At 41.4% G+C, this 16,729-nt stretch overlaps 1 protein-coding gene across 1 annotated transcript in view; it reads right to left on the bottom strand.

Annotated features, from left to right (window-relative positions):
- Nucleotides 1-16,729, bottom strand: part of LOC128641937 (uncharacterized) — a 469,590-nt gene that overhangs the window by 409,555 nt on the left and 43,306 nt on the right. The gene's annotated exons all lie outside the window — the stretch shown is intronic.

Raw genomic sequence — 16,729 nt, 5'->3', positions numbered from 1 at the left:
TCAGCAAATGCATGATAAAAAGACAATGCAACAGCACTTAGTCTAAACTTTAAATGAGAAGACTTTGTTTCTGACAAATATCAAAAGTCTATTTCCACTCCCACTGCATCATGTGACAGTCATCACCCAATTACAAACACATATACGTATATTCTGTGAAATCTTGCACATGCTCAGTAGGAGTTGGTGACTCAAAAAATATAAATATAAAAAGACTGCACACATTATGTTAATGAAAGTAAATTGGAAAAAAAAATTAAATTGTGTGCTCTATCTGAATCATAAAAGTTTAAATTTTGACTTGAGTGTCCCTTTAAAGTTTTATTAGATAGTGCAGCAGTTGCAAATTGCATTGCAAATTAGCTGCAGACAAAAAAACAAATTATGCTTACCTGAAAATGTAATTTCCTTCTGAATGTGGAGTGCCCAGGGCATTATTCCTTACTGTTGGGAAATACTGAACCTGGCCACCAGGAAGAGGCAAAGACACCCCAGCCAAAGGCTTAAATACTCCCCCTACTCCCCTCATATCCAAATCATTCTGCCAAGGGAACAATGAACAGTAGGAGAAATATCAGGGTATAAATGGTGCCGGAAGAGAAAAACAAAATTTTGGTCTGCCCATTGGAGTATACGGGCAGGGGCCGTGGACTCTCCCCATACAGAAGGAAATAAAATTATCAGGTAAGTATAATTTATGTTTTCCATTGTAATATGAGGAGAGACCACTGCATCATTCCTTACTGTTGGGAAAACTATACCCAAGCTCTAGAGGACACTGAATGATAACGGGAGGGGTAAAAGAAAAAGGCGGACCCTAATGTGAGGGCACCACAGTCTGAAAATCTTTCTCCCAAAAGCTGCTTCAGCCGAAGCAAAAACATCAAATTTGTAGAATTTTGAAAAAGTATGTAAGGAGGACCAGTTAGCCGCCTTACAAATCAGATCCATAGATGCCTCGTTCTTAAAGGCTCAAGAGGAAGCCACCACACTAGTGGAATGAGCCGTAATCCTCTGAGGAGGTCTGAGTCCCGCTGACTCGTAAGCTAAGCGTATAACACTCCTCAACCAAAAAGCTAAGGAAGTCGAAGAGGCCTTCAGACCCTTACGCTTCCCTGAGTAGATAACAAACAAGGAAGAAGTTTGTCTCAAATCCTTAGTAGCTTGAAGATAAAACGTCAAAGTTCTAACAACATCCAGATTATGAAGTAAACATTCCTTTGAAGAAGGAGGATTAGGACACAAGGGAGGAACCACAATTTCCTAATTGATGTTACGATCAGACACCATCCTAGGAATAAAACCCAAGCGGTTACGTAGTACAGCCATTTTGGAAACTCTGCGTGCCGACACAATAGCCAATAGATAAAGAACCTTCCAGGACAACAATTTAATGTCAACTGAATGCATAAGCTCACACGGAGCCCATTGCAAAAACTTTAGAACAAGATTCAAACTCCAAGGTGGAGCGTTAGATCTAAACACAGGTCTGATCCTGATCAGAGCCTTAATGAAGGATTGCACGTCAGGGAGTTCTGCGAGCCTCTTGTGTAGCAAAACAGAAAGGGACAAAATCTGTCCCCTCAGGGAACTGGCAGAAAGGCCCTTCTCCAGACCCTCCTGGAGAAAGGAAAGAATCCTGGCAGCCTTGACCTTATGCCAGGCGAAACGACGCTCTTCACACCAGAACAAGTAAGTTCTCCACACCTTATGATAGAGGCGACGAGTAATAGGCTTACGAGCCTGAATGAGAGTGTCAATAACACTCCCAGAGAAATCTCTTTTGGCTAAGACTAAGGGTTCAATCTCCACGCAGTCAACCTCAGAGAATCTAGATTTTGATGAGTAAAGGGACCCTATTCCAACAGATCCCTGCGACAAGGTAACTTCCATGGAAGAGATGAGGACATCCCCACCAGGTCCGGGAACCACATCCTTTGCGGCCACGATAGAGCAATCAGTATCACTGATGCTTGCTCCTGCTTGATGCGGGCCACTACACGAGGGAGAAGTGGTAACCGCGGGAAAATGTAAATTAGATTGAACCTCCAAGGCACTGCTAATGCATCTATTAGCTCCGCCTGAGGATCCCTGGACCGCGACCCATATCTGGGTTAGCTTGGAATTGAGCTGGGACGCCATGAGATCTATCTCCGGCATCTCCCATCTGTTGCAAATCTCCGCAAACACCTCGAGATTAGGATACCATTTCCCCGGATGAAAGGATTGTCTGCTGAGGAAATCCGCTTCCCAGTTGTCCACACCCGGAGTGTGGATAGCTAACAGCGAGCAGTTGTGGGCCTCCGCCCATTCCAGAATCCGAGATACTTCCCTCATTGCTAGGGAGCTCCTGGTTCCCCCCCTGATGGTTGATGTAAGCCACTGAGGTTATGTTGTCTGATTGGAATCTGATAAACTGGAATGAAGCCAGAAGAGCATTGAAGATCGATTGAAGTTCCAAAATGTTGATCGGGAGGATGGATTCCTCTCGCGTCCACAGGCCCTGTGCCTTCCTGGCACCACAAACAGCTCCCCATCCTGATAGACTTCCGTCCGAAGTCACAATCTCCCAGGATGATCTCAAGAAGGATGTCCCTTGGGATAGGTGATCTGGCCAGAGCCACCAAGAGAGCTATCCTCTCGATCGGTTGTCCAGAGAAATCTGTTGAGACAGATCCAAATGATCGCTGTTCCACTGTCTCAGCATGCACAGCTAAAGTGGTCTGAGATGGAATCTGGCAAAATGAATTATGTCCATGCTGGACACCATGAGACCAATCACCTCCATACACCCAGCCACAGAGGGCCTTAAGGAGGTCTGGAGGGCAAAATAAGCGGAACTTAGCTTGTAACGTCTCTGGTTTGTAAGGAATATCCTCATAGATATGGAGTCTATTATAGTACACAGGAATTCCACCCTGGTACTGGGAAAAAGATCTCTTTTCTAAGTTTATCTTACATCCATGAGATCGAAGAAGAAATAGAAGAGCTTTTGAATCGTCTACTGCCAAACAAGTGTGATAAAGTGGAAGTGCTGATCCAGGAACTGTCCTTCCTGAACTAAAGGAAGGATGGATCTTATTGTCTCCATCTTGAACGAAGGAACAGCTAGGAATGTGTTTAAGCACTTTATGTCCAGAATCGGGCGGAAAGTTCCCTCCTTCTTTGGGACCACAAAAAGGTTTGAGTAGTATCCCAGACCTTTCTGCAAGAGGTACCGGTACAATGACTCCTAAGGAGGAGAGCTCCCTCATGCACCCCAAAAAGGCTTCTCTCTTTTCTGGCCTTGAAGACAGGTTTGACAAGAGGAATCTGCCCCTGGGTGGATGAGACTTGAAACCTATCCTGTATCCCTGAGCGATGAACTCCAAGACCCATGGGCCTTGCACGCCCCCAAGCCAATCACCTGAAAAGAGCGTCAGTCTGCCCCCTAAAAGATCCACAGCCGGATCGGGGCCACCCCTTCATGCCCCAAATACCTTTGTAAATACTCTGGGTGCAGTGGCCCATCCAAAGGGGAGTGCTGTGAACTGGTAATGCCTGTCCAGAAAGACAAATCTGAGATACTGATAGTGATCTTGATAAATCGGAATGTGAAGGTACGCATCCTTTAGGTCTATGGTAGACATGAATTGTCCTTGTAGAACTCTTGAATGACGGAACTCTTATGAAATTGTTGAGACACATCAGATCTAAAATAGGACGAACAGTTCCATCCTTCTTTGGAACAATGAAGAGGTTTGAGTAAAAGTCTCTTCCACTCTCTTTGAGAGGAATGGGAACAATAACTCCCTTTGACTATAGATCCTCTTCACCAGTGGTCGATAAATCTGTTCAAAATTTAGGAGCCAGTAATTGCTCTACACAACGTAGGAAGGACATTCTCTTTTCTGGTCTTCCTGAAACTCTTGACAAAAGTTACTTACACCTCGGGGGATGAGAGCGGAAACCAATCCTGTAACCATGAGACACAATGTCTAGAACCCAAGGATCCTAAACAAACCAAGCCCAAACCCCTTGAAACAGGTGTAATCTGGTTGAATTCCCTTCATGCGGTCTTGGTGTCAGAAACCAACTTCTTAGTTTGCATGTTCTTGTTCCAGATTGGGTTTTGTTTTCAGGTACCTCTGGCCATATCTAGCTTATTTTGGTGAGAACTTCTCTGTGGCTTGTTCTGACAAGAGGAGCAAAACCGCCCCCTTGCTCTCCCTTTCGGTCTGCATTTTTTGTCATGGGGAAGTAAAGCTCCCTTTCCACCTGTAACAGTTGAAATCATAGAATCCAGACCAGGCCCAAATAGGGTCTTTCCCTTGAAGCAAACCTGATGACATTCCCACGTCACCACTCAAGGGGGCGCAAAACAGACCAATATGACAATATGAAACTATATAATAACAATAAAAAATATAAATGGTGACTATAATTATTGCATATTAAATGCTATGACTTATCAGTCCAAGATGTGATCAGTCTCTAAAGATGAAACTTCCACTTGGTTTAGCACTCCTTGGTGTCTTTGTCCTCAGATAACGGCCGCTCCTTCCCAGAAGTAGATCAGAAAAAAGAAATCTGTGATGGTGCAAACAAAACACAGAAGGTCGCCTCCTAGTGTAATATCGTACAAGCAGTATACATATATACAATGGCAATAGACTGGTACTCACAAGTGTGGCAGCACTCACTCGTGCTTAGTGGCACCTACTGGGATCTCTCAGTGTCCCAGCTCACTGTTCTTGAGCTCTCACAAACCTCCGTCAGGGGCGTAGTCTCCAACAGCAAAAGAACAGGCTCTCAGTCAAGGGATAAGTATAAAATCACTTTTAATAAAATAGTATAAAAACACAGTGTACAGAAAGTTCCCACTATGTATTAAGCATGATTTTAATACACAGTGGGAACTTTCTGTACACTGTGTATTTATTTATCTTAACTTAACTGTTATGTTGTTATACCAATTAACCAGCATATGAAGTTGTTCTGATTAAACCAGCAGCACCATGGGAATATAAGCCTGATGGAATTAGTATCCAGAAGAGAGATATTTATAAGTATGCAATATTATTGTATCATCACAATGCAGGGCAGCGGCTTCAAAGGCTAATAAAATACTAGCATGTATTAAAAGAGGCATTGATTCAAGGGAGGAAAGCATAATTCTGTCATTATATAAAGCCCTGGTAAGACCTCACCTTGAGTTTGGAGTGCAGTTCTGGGGACCGATTGCTAAAAAAGATATTGCAGAACTAGAAAAAGTTCAGAGAAGGGCCACAAAGCTAATAAGGGGATTGGAGAAATTAACCTATGAGAAGAGGCTAGCCAAACTGGGTCTGTTTTCTTTAGAAAAAAGGCGCTTGAGAGGTGACATGATTACTTTATATAAATATATTCAAGGCCCATATACAGAGATGGCAGAAGCTCTGTTTATGCCAAGAAAATTGTTTCTGACAAGAGGTCATAATTTAAGGTTGGAGGAAAGGAGATTTAATCTCCTGCAAAGGAAACGTTTTTTCACTGTAAGAGCAATAAAATTGTGGAACTCATTACCAAAGGAGGTAGTGAATGCCAATACCATAGATACATTTAAAAATAGTCTGGATAAATTTCTGTATATAAACAAAATTCATGGATATGATTGCTAGTATTAAATGGGTCACATTTTAATGGGGTTATTTAAGCTTAACTAGAGCTTTTTGTAAGTATTTTAGATTTGTATAGGTTGAACTCGATGGATTTCAGTCTTTTTTCAACCTTATCTACTATGTTACTATGTTACTATGTATTACACAATTAAGATATCCTTCTACTGATACCATTGATTAAAGTTAATACCTGTTCATTTGGAACAACTCTATTGCTATTCGTCAATAGTATTTCTATAATTTATACCCACTCATATTATGTGCTAGTACTTTATCTCCACTTAGCTGACAATACTTTTTATTAGTAGTGAATACCTCTGTATTCATAGGAGGAATTAGTTACCCTATTGATTACTGGGACATACTAACAATCCACTATAGCAAGTTGGATAAAGCTAAGAGCTTACTAACAACCTACTACAGCATTCTACTAAAATGTAACTAAGAGCATAAAGTGGATTATAGAACAATAATGTTGGCATTTTAATTGATATATGTACAAGTAACGTTTATTGATATTGGGCTACACTGACCTATTATCTGAGAGCCCAGAATTTATTTAATCTATATTTAATACCTGTTCAGTTTGAACGCCTTGATTAAAAATAATTTGCCTACCAGTTCATCAATAAAATCTTAGAGATTACCAATAAATCCACTAGTGCATTCTACTATGATATAGTTATGAGCATATAGTGGCTTATAGAATAACACTGTTGTATTCTAAATAATATATCTACAAGTAACAATGATTGATATTGAGTTATACTGACTTATCACCTGATAGTCTAGAATCTATTGTACCAATATTTAATACCTGTTCAGTTAGAACACTGGGGCGAACAGCGTAAAGTGGTTCACCAAACTACTTTATTAGTATTTAAATTGTTATACTTACTAGTGACAATTATTGATATTATTATATACTGATCTATTACCTGATAGTCTAGAATCTATCCTACCAATAATCTATAATTTGTTCTGTTCGAACTCTTGTGGTAATTATTAATTCGCCCACCAGTACACCTATTCACCCCCCTGTATTCTAGTGCTACGCCGCTACACGGTTGATGATTTTTTATATTTTATCTACACTATCTACTGTGAGGTAATACTATCGCAGTTACAATAAGGAATATTCATCCTTATAATTATACCTCTGATATGTAGAATATATTTCCTCTTTTATCCATTCTAACCGTTGAGAAGCCTCTTATTTAGTACCTTGCCTGCTAGATCCATTAGTGATCTATCTCATCCACTATTTGTGTGCCTCAATCTTATATAGCCACTCATATTTTATTTTTTGGCATATTCCTCAATATTATATTGGGAGTTCATACTCTTGTGTCGGAGTTTTATACTGTTTATTACACAGTGGGTAATTTGTGTGCGATTTGCCTCCAATCCCACTCTTGTACTCCCGAGACTATTACTCCAGTATAGAAGTACCTTCGCTACTTTTCTGTGCTTTTAATACACATACCTATTTTATTTTAATTATTTTCAATAAAAGCTATGTTTTACCCCTAATACTGGGGGATTCCATATGTCCCGTGGGAACCCTTTTTTCAGTATTTCACGTGCTGTGGAGTGCTATTTATGTACATACTTTTCTTCTGCTTTGCATTAGAAATCTGCTCTAGCCCTTCTGCGTTTTGTTTGCACCATCACAGATTCCTTCTTTCCCTTAAAGGCTAGAGAAAGAATTTAGAATCTAAATTTAGAAACCATATCTGCAGACCATGATTTCAACCAGAAAGCCAGTCTGGCTAATATCGCAAAACCAGTATTCCTTGCATTAATGCAAACTATCTGAATAATTGCATCACAAATTAAGGAATTTGCAGTTTTAAGAGCCTTTATACGATCCTGAATCTCTTCTAATGTAAATTCAACCGTAATTAGCTCAGATAACAAGTTGCACCAGAATGCTGTGAACATTCCTGTATGAACACTTTCCTAAGGTATTCCTCCAATTTCCTATCCATTGAGTTTGTGAAGGACGTAGTGTCCTCCAGAGGGATGGTAGTATGTTTAGCAAAAGTGGAAATGGCACTGTCAACCTTAGGAAGCTGTTCCTTATCCTGAAATTTAATTTGGATATGTGTAACTTACACATATCCAAATGAGATTCTGGGAAATGGGATTAACTTTTAAAAATTTGGAGAGGAAGAAAAAGGAATCCCATGCTTCTCCCATTCCCTGGAACTTATATCAGAAACCAATGAAGGAACCGGGAATACTTAAAAAGTCTTTATTTTGGGCTTAAAAATAATATCCCATTTCTGTACCTGTTTCTCTTCTACAGGCTTGGTCTCAGTTTCCCCCAAGATGTTTAAAACCTCCTTCAGTAAATATCTTAGGTGATCCACCTTAAATCTGAAGGTAATATCCTCGGTGTCCCTTTGTCAGATTCCCTAGAAGAGTCAGAGGATGAGAGCTCCCCTTCTGTACTAGACAAGGATTCATCTTTATCAGATACCTGCAGCTGCCTGACAGTGTAGATTCCAACTAAGTTGCTGGCCCTTGACTTGGAAGAACAATGTTCAACCTTTCTACCGATTACCTGTAGTCGGCATGGCGCTGAGAGCTGCTGTTACAGCAAATTGCAATTGGATTGCAAAGTCATGTGGCAAAAGGCTTTTATCAGGTTGTATTAGGGTGACAGTGTCACACGATACAACATTTTGAGAACCAGATAGCACCTGCTGGGGTTGTAGAACTGGCATTTGAGAGCATACTGGAATATGTGGTACTTGTCGCATTCGGGAACTAGCATTAGCTGGAGAGACTGCAGGGTAGTCTGAGTACTACGGTCCCAGAATGAGATTGAAGGACAGATGCTAAACATACACTAAGGCAGTGATTTTTAACCTTTTTTTTGCCGTGGCACACTTTTTTACATTAAAAAATCCTGTGGCACACCACCATCCCAAAATTTTTAAAAAATCACACATTGTAGCCTAATACAGCATATATATATATATATACACATACACACAAACACACACATACTGTATGTATTGTGCTGTTATGCCATGCCTCCTACAAACTACCCCTGCACAGGGAGTAAAAAACAAGCAAAGTTTAAAAAAATATGTCACACTGTTGTCAGTCTGCCGTGGCACACCTGAGGATCTCTCACGGCACACTAGTGTGCCACGGCACACTGGTTGAAAAACACTGCACTAAGGGCTCCAAGTACTAACCAGCAGGCGGACAGCTTCTCATTTTGCGAAGCTGTCTGCTGCCTTCGCTACACACGGACAGCCGATCTGTTGATCTGCTTTCCCTTTATATATTATTACACACTCATCGGAGTGTGTAATGCCCGCCCCTTCAATCACGCGACTGAAAAGGCTATCAATTACTGAGAGCGAGCAAGATCTCTGTGATTTTCCCTCGCTACCTCAGAGGTGGCGTAGGGTGTAAGAAGCAGCAGTCTAATGAACGCTGATTCTTACATTGCAGGAAGCAAGCTCGCATATGCGGAATAACATAGCAGAAGTATTTTGTTCCTGGTCAGTTTAAAAAGTTTAATTCTCCATTTTAGCCCCCCCCCCCCCCAAAGATTCTGCTCACTGAACAGTGTGATGAAGTGATGGTGTTAAAGGCAGAGAGTGGACTGATCTCTAGATGTGAATGGCGCTAAATCGTCTACCAACCCAGGAGCCACTGAGTCCTAGAATTTAAACCCTGGTACCTAACTTTTTTGGGTGATTATCCATATATCTATATACAAATACCACTGTCTAGCTTCTAAAAGTATGTCTGACTCTGAAATATTCTTACTGGCTCCTAAGTTTTGAACAGATTTGTCAACCACTGCGCTAAATGCTCCATATGAGGTGTCTTACCACCTCCAGGACCAGCTTCTACAGCTGTCGCTCCCGTAGAGAAGCTGAAGTACAGTGAGTTAAGTAGTGCGGAAGTGAGTCCAGAGATGACAGTGAAGCATGCGACCACAGACTTGCAGCAGAAAATAATTTAACCCCTGCCGCGGCAGGGCAAAGAAAAAAAACAGCCTTTAATAAGTCCTTAGTTTCCTACAGAGAGACTGAATGCTGCCATGTGCCACAGCAGTGTCCACCAGATCGTAGTAAATATCCCTAGCAGACTATGGTAGGTACAATATTTCAACAGACCTAGTGATCCACTTAGTAGGAAACAATCCAAGAGTTCGATAAACTGTACCACAGTCCCCTTAGTGATTAAAAAATATTAGGGAAAACTATAACAGCCCTGCAAATATTTAAGTAAAATATTAACCCCATTTTTAAAAGGAGTGTATATCCCATAATAGCAATGTATATCCAAAATTTATGTGAAACTTCAGTATTCTTCCCTCATAAAGACAACTAGTCTGCAAGAGATAGGGGGAACCATTATATGAATATAGAATGGACCTACCCTCACAATCTTCCAGAAAGGCTGCCAGGACAGCCCTGTCAAAGAAACGGAATATAGTGTAACTAACATTGTTCACCTAGAAGGGGAATACAGTAAATGTCCACTGGGGGAGGCATAGGAACTTCCCCGTGACTGAGAGATACAAACGATTTCATGGTAACCTCATACTCCTCTGACCCTCTATTGCAACAAACCATTGTGTAGAAAAACATAGAATCTAGAGAGCACCTCAGATCTCTGCCTACCTCCATGGCACATTACTTGAAGGGTAGGGGAAGTGGGAGAGATATTTCAATGCTTTGTTTCAGATGTCTTTGCCTCCTCCTGGTGGCCAAGTGATGTATTTCCCATTTGTAAGAATAGTAATTTGTAAACTCTTACTACCATTAAAAAGAAAATTCATTTTTAATAAATAACGCAAAGACATGGCTTACTTTATTCTTAAAGGGACAGCTTGAAATTACTAGACATTTCTGTTGTGTTGCTATAGAATAACATATGTCTAGATATCTGGAGATTTATATGTGAATATTTCTTTGGAAATCCCTCTGAGATATTGTTTAATGTGCATAAGATTGTAATGTATATCTCTATACTTATAAATCCATGTTTCTCTATGTATGTGTATGCATGTCAATGTAAAATCCCTTTGTCTGTTTTTTTGTTTTTTAATAACACCCAAGATTCCCTAACTTTTACGTGCAATATTTTTTTAAAATATTTTTTTATTAGACAGTGTTAATATGAGTGTAACTGTACTTTGTAATGTACTTTTGAAGTGTTTCGTAAAACTTTTATGTTGGGGAAAACTGTTAACTACAGCTCTTCGAGCAAAGAAAAAGGATTGTTGCGTAAAAGGCAATTACGTGCACGTAATCGCTATTTTTCAAGACTTGAAATAGCTGCGCAATAGAAATTGATTGCGAAAAGACCATATTGTGCACGAAAAAACTCATACCGTGCAACGTGTAATCTTGCCCCTTGTAACTACAAGATATTTTGTTGTGTTGCTATAGAACAACATATTAACTAAGTCTTAAAGTGATGGTAAACTTTCCGCTTTTTATAATCAGATTAATTGTTAGTGATATTTTAGATGGACTTTAATTGACCACTTGGTTCATATATGTCTTTTAGTAAGTTGGATCACAAATAGAGATTGTTTAAAATATTTTAATAAAAGGAAATGTGTATTGATTTTATTTGGTGTGGATATTACATTGATTCTGTCAGGTACGAGATCTGTTGTTCAGTATGCCATTGAGTTCCGTACGCTTGCCGCAGAGGTAGGCTGGAACAATGAAGCCCTTGTTGCCGCATTCTTTCATGGGCTTTCTGATGTGATTAAAGACGAAGTTGCTGCCAGAGATTTACCAGAGGATCTCAAGGCTTTGGTGTCTTTTTTAATCCTAATTGACATCAGACTCAGAGAGAGGCCCTCTTTCAAGGAGCGCTTGCGGAAGCCTCCTGTACCGTTGTCTCCTATGTTGTCGTTCCCACCCATGCCTCCCTCTCCTCCCATGTCTCCTGGCCCCGAGTCACCAGGTACTGCTGTGCCGATGCAGTTGGGATTTACGTGTCTCTCCGCGCCGGAGAGGGCCTTTAGGAGGATGGAGGGGCTCTGTCTCTATTGCGGGTTACAGGGCCACCTTTTAAAGTTTTGTCCTACATGGCCGGTTAAACGCTTGCAAACCTTGGGTGGTTTATACTCGTCCCCGGAACTGCTAAAGGAGAAACCTTTGGTAATGGTTGTCCTTTCCTGGGTGGACTCCTCTATAGTCACCCAGGCTCTTGTTGACTCTGGTGCTGCGGGCTATTTCATTGACAGTGCTTTTGTATCACAGCACCCCATTCCTGTATTGCCTTGGTCCGTTCCGCTTGTTATTGAGGCCATTGATGACAGGCCTCTTCAGCCTGCACTCGTTACTCACGAAACCACTCTGTTATTTATGGCTGTTGGGCCTCTCCATTTTGAAACCCTCCAGTTCCAGGTGATTAACTCTCCAAATTTTCCGGTTGTTCTGGGTTATCCCTGGCTCCAAAAGCACAATTCCAGTCTCGACTGGTGTAGGTCTGAAATGTTGTTGTGGTCTCCGCAAAGTATTTTCTTTGGAAACCAGGCAAAGTCTTTTGCACTTCTTCAGTATCTCAATTGCCTGAGGAGTACCAATACATTTTTGACAAGGTGTGTGCTGGTACGTTGCCTCCTCACTGGTCTTACGATTGTGCCATAGACCTGCAACCCGGAGCCATTCCTCCTCGGGCCGGGTTTACCCTCTCTCGGTTGCAGAGAATTGTGCTATGGAGGAGTATGTTGCTGATGCTCTGTCATGGGGGATCATCCACAAATCCTGCTCTCCTGCAGGGGCTGGCTTCTTCTTCGTGAAGAAAAATGGTGGTGAGTTAAGACCATGCGTCGATTATAGGGGTCTTAATCATCTTACCATTAAGAATGCTTACCCTATTCCGCTCATTACGGAACTCTTTGACCACCTCAAGGGAGCTACGGTCTTTTCTAAACTTGATTTGAGAGGAGCATACAATCTCGTAAGGATTAAGGAGGGCCACAAATGGAAAACGGCATTTAACACCAAGAGCGGGCATTATGAGTATCTTGTAATGCCCTTTGCCTATGTAATGCTCCAGTTGTTTTCCAGGAATTAATTAATGATGTTCTATGAGATATGTTGCAACAGTGTGTTGTGGTGTACTTAGATGATATCCTCATACACTCACCCACTCTTGAGGCTCCTCGTTTTGATGTAAAACGGTAACTTCAGAGACTCTGTGAGAACGGCCTGTTTTGTAAACTCGAGAAATGTGAGTTCTATCAGACTCAAATAACCTTTCTAGGTTATGTAATCTCCGTTGCAGGGATCTCCATGGATCCTGACAAGTTGTCTGCAGTCCTGCAGTGACCTCGCCCAGTTGATCTTCGCTCTATTCAACGTTTTCCGGGCTTTGCCAATTACTATAGGAAGTTTATTAAAAGCTTTTCTTCCTTGGTCAAACCCATCACTGACATGACCCGTAAGGAGAATGATCCACTTCATTGGTCACCTACTGCCAATAAGGCTTTTGAGAGTCTTAAGACTGCCCTTGCTGCCACTTCAGTTCTGGCTCATCCTAACCCTGTCCTGCCTTTTGTACTTTAGGTCGATGCATCTGAGACTGGAGTAGGTGCCCTCTTGTCTCAGCGTCCTACGCCTGACGGTTCCTTGCATCTGTGCGGTTTCTTCTCTAAGAAATTGTCTCCGGCGGAGTGCAATTATGAAATTGGTGACAGGAAATTACTGGCCATAATTTTGGCACTCAAGGAATGGAGGCACCTTCGAGCGTACTAGCGTACCAGTGCACATTCTTACTGACCACAAGAATTTGACTTATCTATCAGAAGCAAAACGTTTGTAGCCCCGACAGGCCAGATGGGCAATATTTTTGTCTTGGTTTAATTATGTGGTCTCCTACCTGCCTGGTAGTAAGAATGTTAGGGCTGATGCCCTCTCTCATCAATTTTCGCCTCTGTCCAAGGAGGAGTTGGCCACCAACGTACTAATTTGACTTCTCCCTTAGGGGAGGAGATCCTGGCTGCACAAACCAATGCACCTCCTGAGAAACCTAGTGGTAAGTGCTTTGTAGCTGAGAATCTTCTAACTAAACTAATGTGCACTTACCACTATCCTAAAGCCGCAGGTCACCCAGGCAAGAACCAAATGATTTGGTCTGTCACTCAACAATTCTGGTGGACAGGTCTTCGTTCTGATGTTGCTGCGTATTTTGCCTCCTGCTCAGTTTGTGCACAGAAGAAGACTCCTCGACGTCTACCTGTGGGTCTTCTTCAATCTATTGCTAATGGTAAGCGTCCTTGGACACATCTTTCCATGGACTTCATTGTTGAGCACCCTGTTTCCAATGGAAACACTGTTATCCTAATGGTGGTTGACCGTTTTTCTAAAATGTCACATTGCATTCCCTTGAAGAAGTTGCCTATTGCTCAGGAGCTTGCTTCAATTTTTTCCCGGGAGGTCTTCCGTTTACATGGGTTACCCAAGGAGATAGTGTCGGACCGGGGTAGCCAGTTTGTCTCCAGATTTTGGTGTTCCTTTTGTGCTCAAATGGGGATCCAGTTTCCTTATCCTCTGCATATCACCCTCAATCCAATGGGGCTGCGGAACGGTCTAATCAAGCTCTGGAACAGTTCCTCTGTTGCTATGTTTCAGATCACCACAATAATTGGTCTGAACTTTTACCTTGGGCAGAGTTCGCTCTTAATAGTGCTATTAATGCTTTCTCCCAGTTATCCCCGTTCATGGCGAATTATGGGTTTCAACCATCCTTGTTGCCCGATTCATTCATGTCTCAGGGAATTCCGGCTTTGGAGGAGCATCTCCAGCAACTCCGTTCCACGTGGGTGCAGATTCAGGATTGCCTTCATCGTTCTATGCAGCTCCAAAAGTTCCAGGCTGATTATAGGCGTCTGCCCGTGCCTTCCTACCAGGTTGGTGAGAGGGTTTGGCTGTCCTCCCACAACTTGAACCTTCGTGTGCCTTCCAATAAACTGGCTCCCCGTTATGTTGGTCCTTTTCGGATACTCTGACAGTTCAATCCTGTGGCCTATGATCTTGACCTTCAACCTGTAATGCGCATCTCTGTTTTTCCTGTTTCCCTCTTGAAACCATTGGTTTGTAATCGGTTTACCACTGTGTTGCCTTGTCCCCGTCCTATCTTTGTTGACAACCATGATGAATATGAGGTCAGCAGCATTATTGACTCTCGTATGTCCAGGGGTCGCGTACAGTTTTTGGTTCACTGGAGGGGTTCCCCAATAATCCTTTTGTCCTCCAGCGGAGGAGGGGTCGTTGAGGGTAGGGTACTGTCAGGGTTTTTTCCCTGATTTGTTTGCCATGTGCTGCTGGCAGCCATTTTACTCACCTTTCTTGCTGAATCTGGTTCAGACTGTGTGATACTGCTCATTTCCTGCACGCCCTCTTATGATCAGACTGTTGTACATCATCTGTGTGAGACAGGTTGTAGTCTCAGAATTGTAATGTCATCAATTATTATTTAAAGGGCCTCTGTTCAGTATGCTTTGCCCTTGTGTTGTCTCAGACCTGTTTGTGAGTTCCTGTGTATTACCTGGCTAGTCTGAAGTCTCTTCTGGTTCCTGATCCCTGGCTTGTTCCTGACTTTGCTGTTCTCCTTGTTCCTGATTCCGTCTCGTCTGACTGCTCACTTTGGCTCCTGACTCGGCTCGTCTGACTACAAGCTCTGGTTTTGACTCCTGGCTTGTTATTTGACTTATGGACTTTTTATTATTTTTTTATTAATAAAGGTGTGATTATTTTTGCACTTCTTGTCTCAGTCTGATTCCTGGCACCCTGATTCTTATGACATTTTATTTTTATCTTTAATTTAGATACCTTAGCTTTTATGTAGAGCCAGTTTAACTCTATGTTTTGTTTGGTTGTCATATCAGCCAATAGGATTGAGCTTCAATCCTATTGGCTGATCCAATCAGCCAATAGGATTGAGCTTGCATTCTATTGGCTGATTGGAACAGCCAATAGAATGCAAGCTCAATCCTATTGGCTAATTGCATCAGCCAATAGGATTTTTTCACCTTTAATTACGATTTGTTGATAGAATTCTATCAGCCAATCGGAATTCAAGGGACGCCATCTCGGATGACGTCTCTTAAAGGAACCTTCATTCTTCAGTAGCCGTCAACAAAAGAGGATGCTCCACGCCGGATGTCTTGAAGATGGAGCCGCTCCGCGTCAGAAGGATGAAGATAGAAGATGCCTTCTGGATGAAGACTTCTACCCACCTGGAGGACCCCTTCTTGCCGCTTGGATGAAGACTTCTCCCAGCTTGATGAGGATGGATGTCGGGTCTTCAAAAACTGTAAGTGGATCTTCGGGGGTTAGTGTTAGGTTTTTTTAAGGGTTTATTGGGTGGGTTTTATTTTTAGCTTAGGGTTTGGGCAAAGAAAAAGAGCTAAATGCCCTTTTAAGGGCAATGCCCATCCAAATGCCCTTTTCAGGGCAATGGGGAGCTTAGGTTTTTTAGATAGTATTTTATTTGGGGGGTTTGGTTGTGTGGGTGGTGGGTTTTACTGTTGGGGGTTGTTTGTATTTTTATTTACAGGTAAAAGAGCCCCGCAAAAGGCAGTTTAGTTTAGGCTAGGGGGGGTTTATTTTGGGGGGGCTTTTTTATTTTGATAGGGCTATTAGATTAGGTGTAATTAGTTTAAATATTTGATAATTTCTTTTTTATTTTGTGTAATTTAGTGTTTATTTTTTTTCTAATTTAGTTAATTGTATTTAATTAATGTAATTGATTTATTTGTAGTGTAATGTTACGTGTTAGTGTAAGACAGGTTAGGTTTTATTTTACAGGTAAATTTGTATTTATTTTAACTAGGTAGTTAGTAAATAGTTAATAACTATTTACTAACTAGTCTACCTAGTTAAAATAAATACAAACTTAGCTGTGAAATAAAAATAAAACCTAAGCTAGCTACAATATAACTATTAGTTATATTGTATCTAAGTTAGGTTTTATTTTACAGGTAAGTATGTATTTAGTTTTAAATAGGAATTATTTAGGTATTAATTGTAATTTGTATTTAGATTTATTTTAATTATGTTAAAGTTAGTGGTGTTAGGGTTAGGGTT

The sequence above is a fragment of the Bombina bombina genome, chromosome 11 (assembly GCF_027579735.1).
Source record: "Bombina bombina isolate aBomBom1 chromosome 11, aBomBom1.pri, whole genome shotgun sequence".
Lineage (NCBI taxonomy): Eukaryota > Metazoa > Chordata > Amphibia > Anura > Bombinatoridae > Bombina > Bombina bombina.
This window is presented reverse-complemented; position numbering and strand designations above follow the sequence as displayed.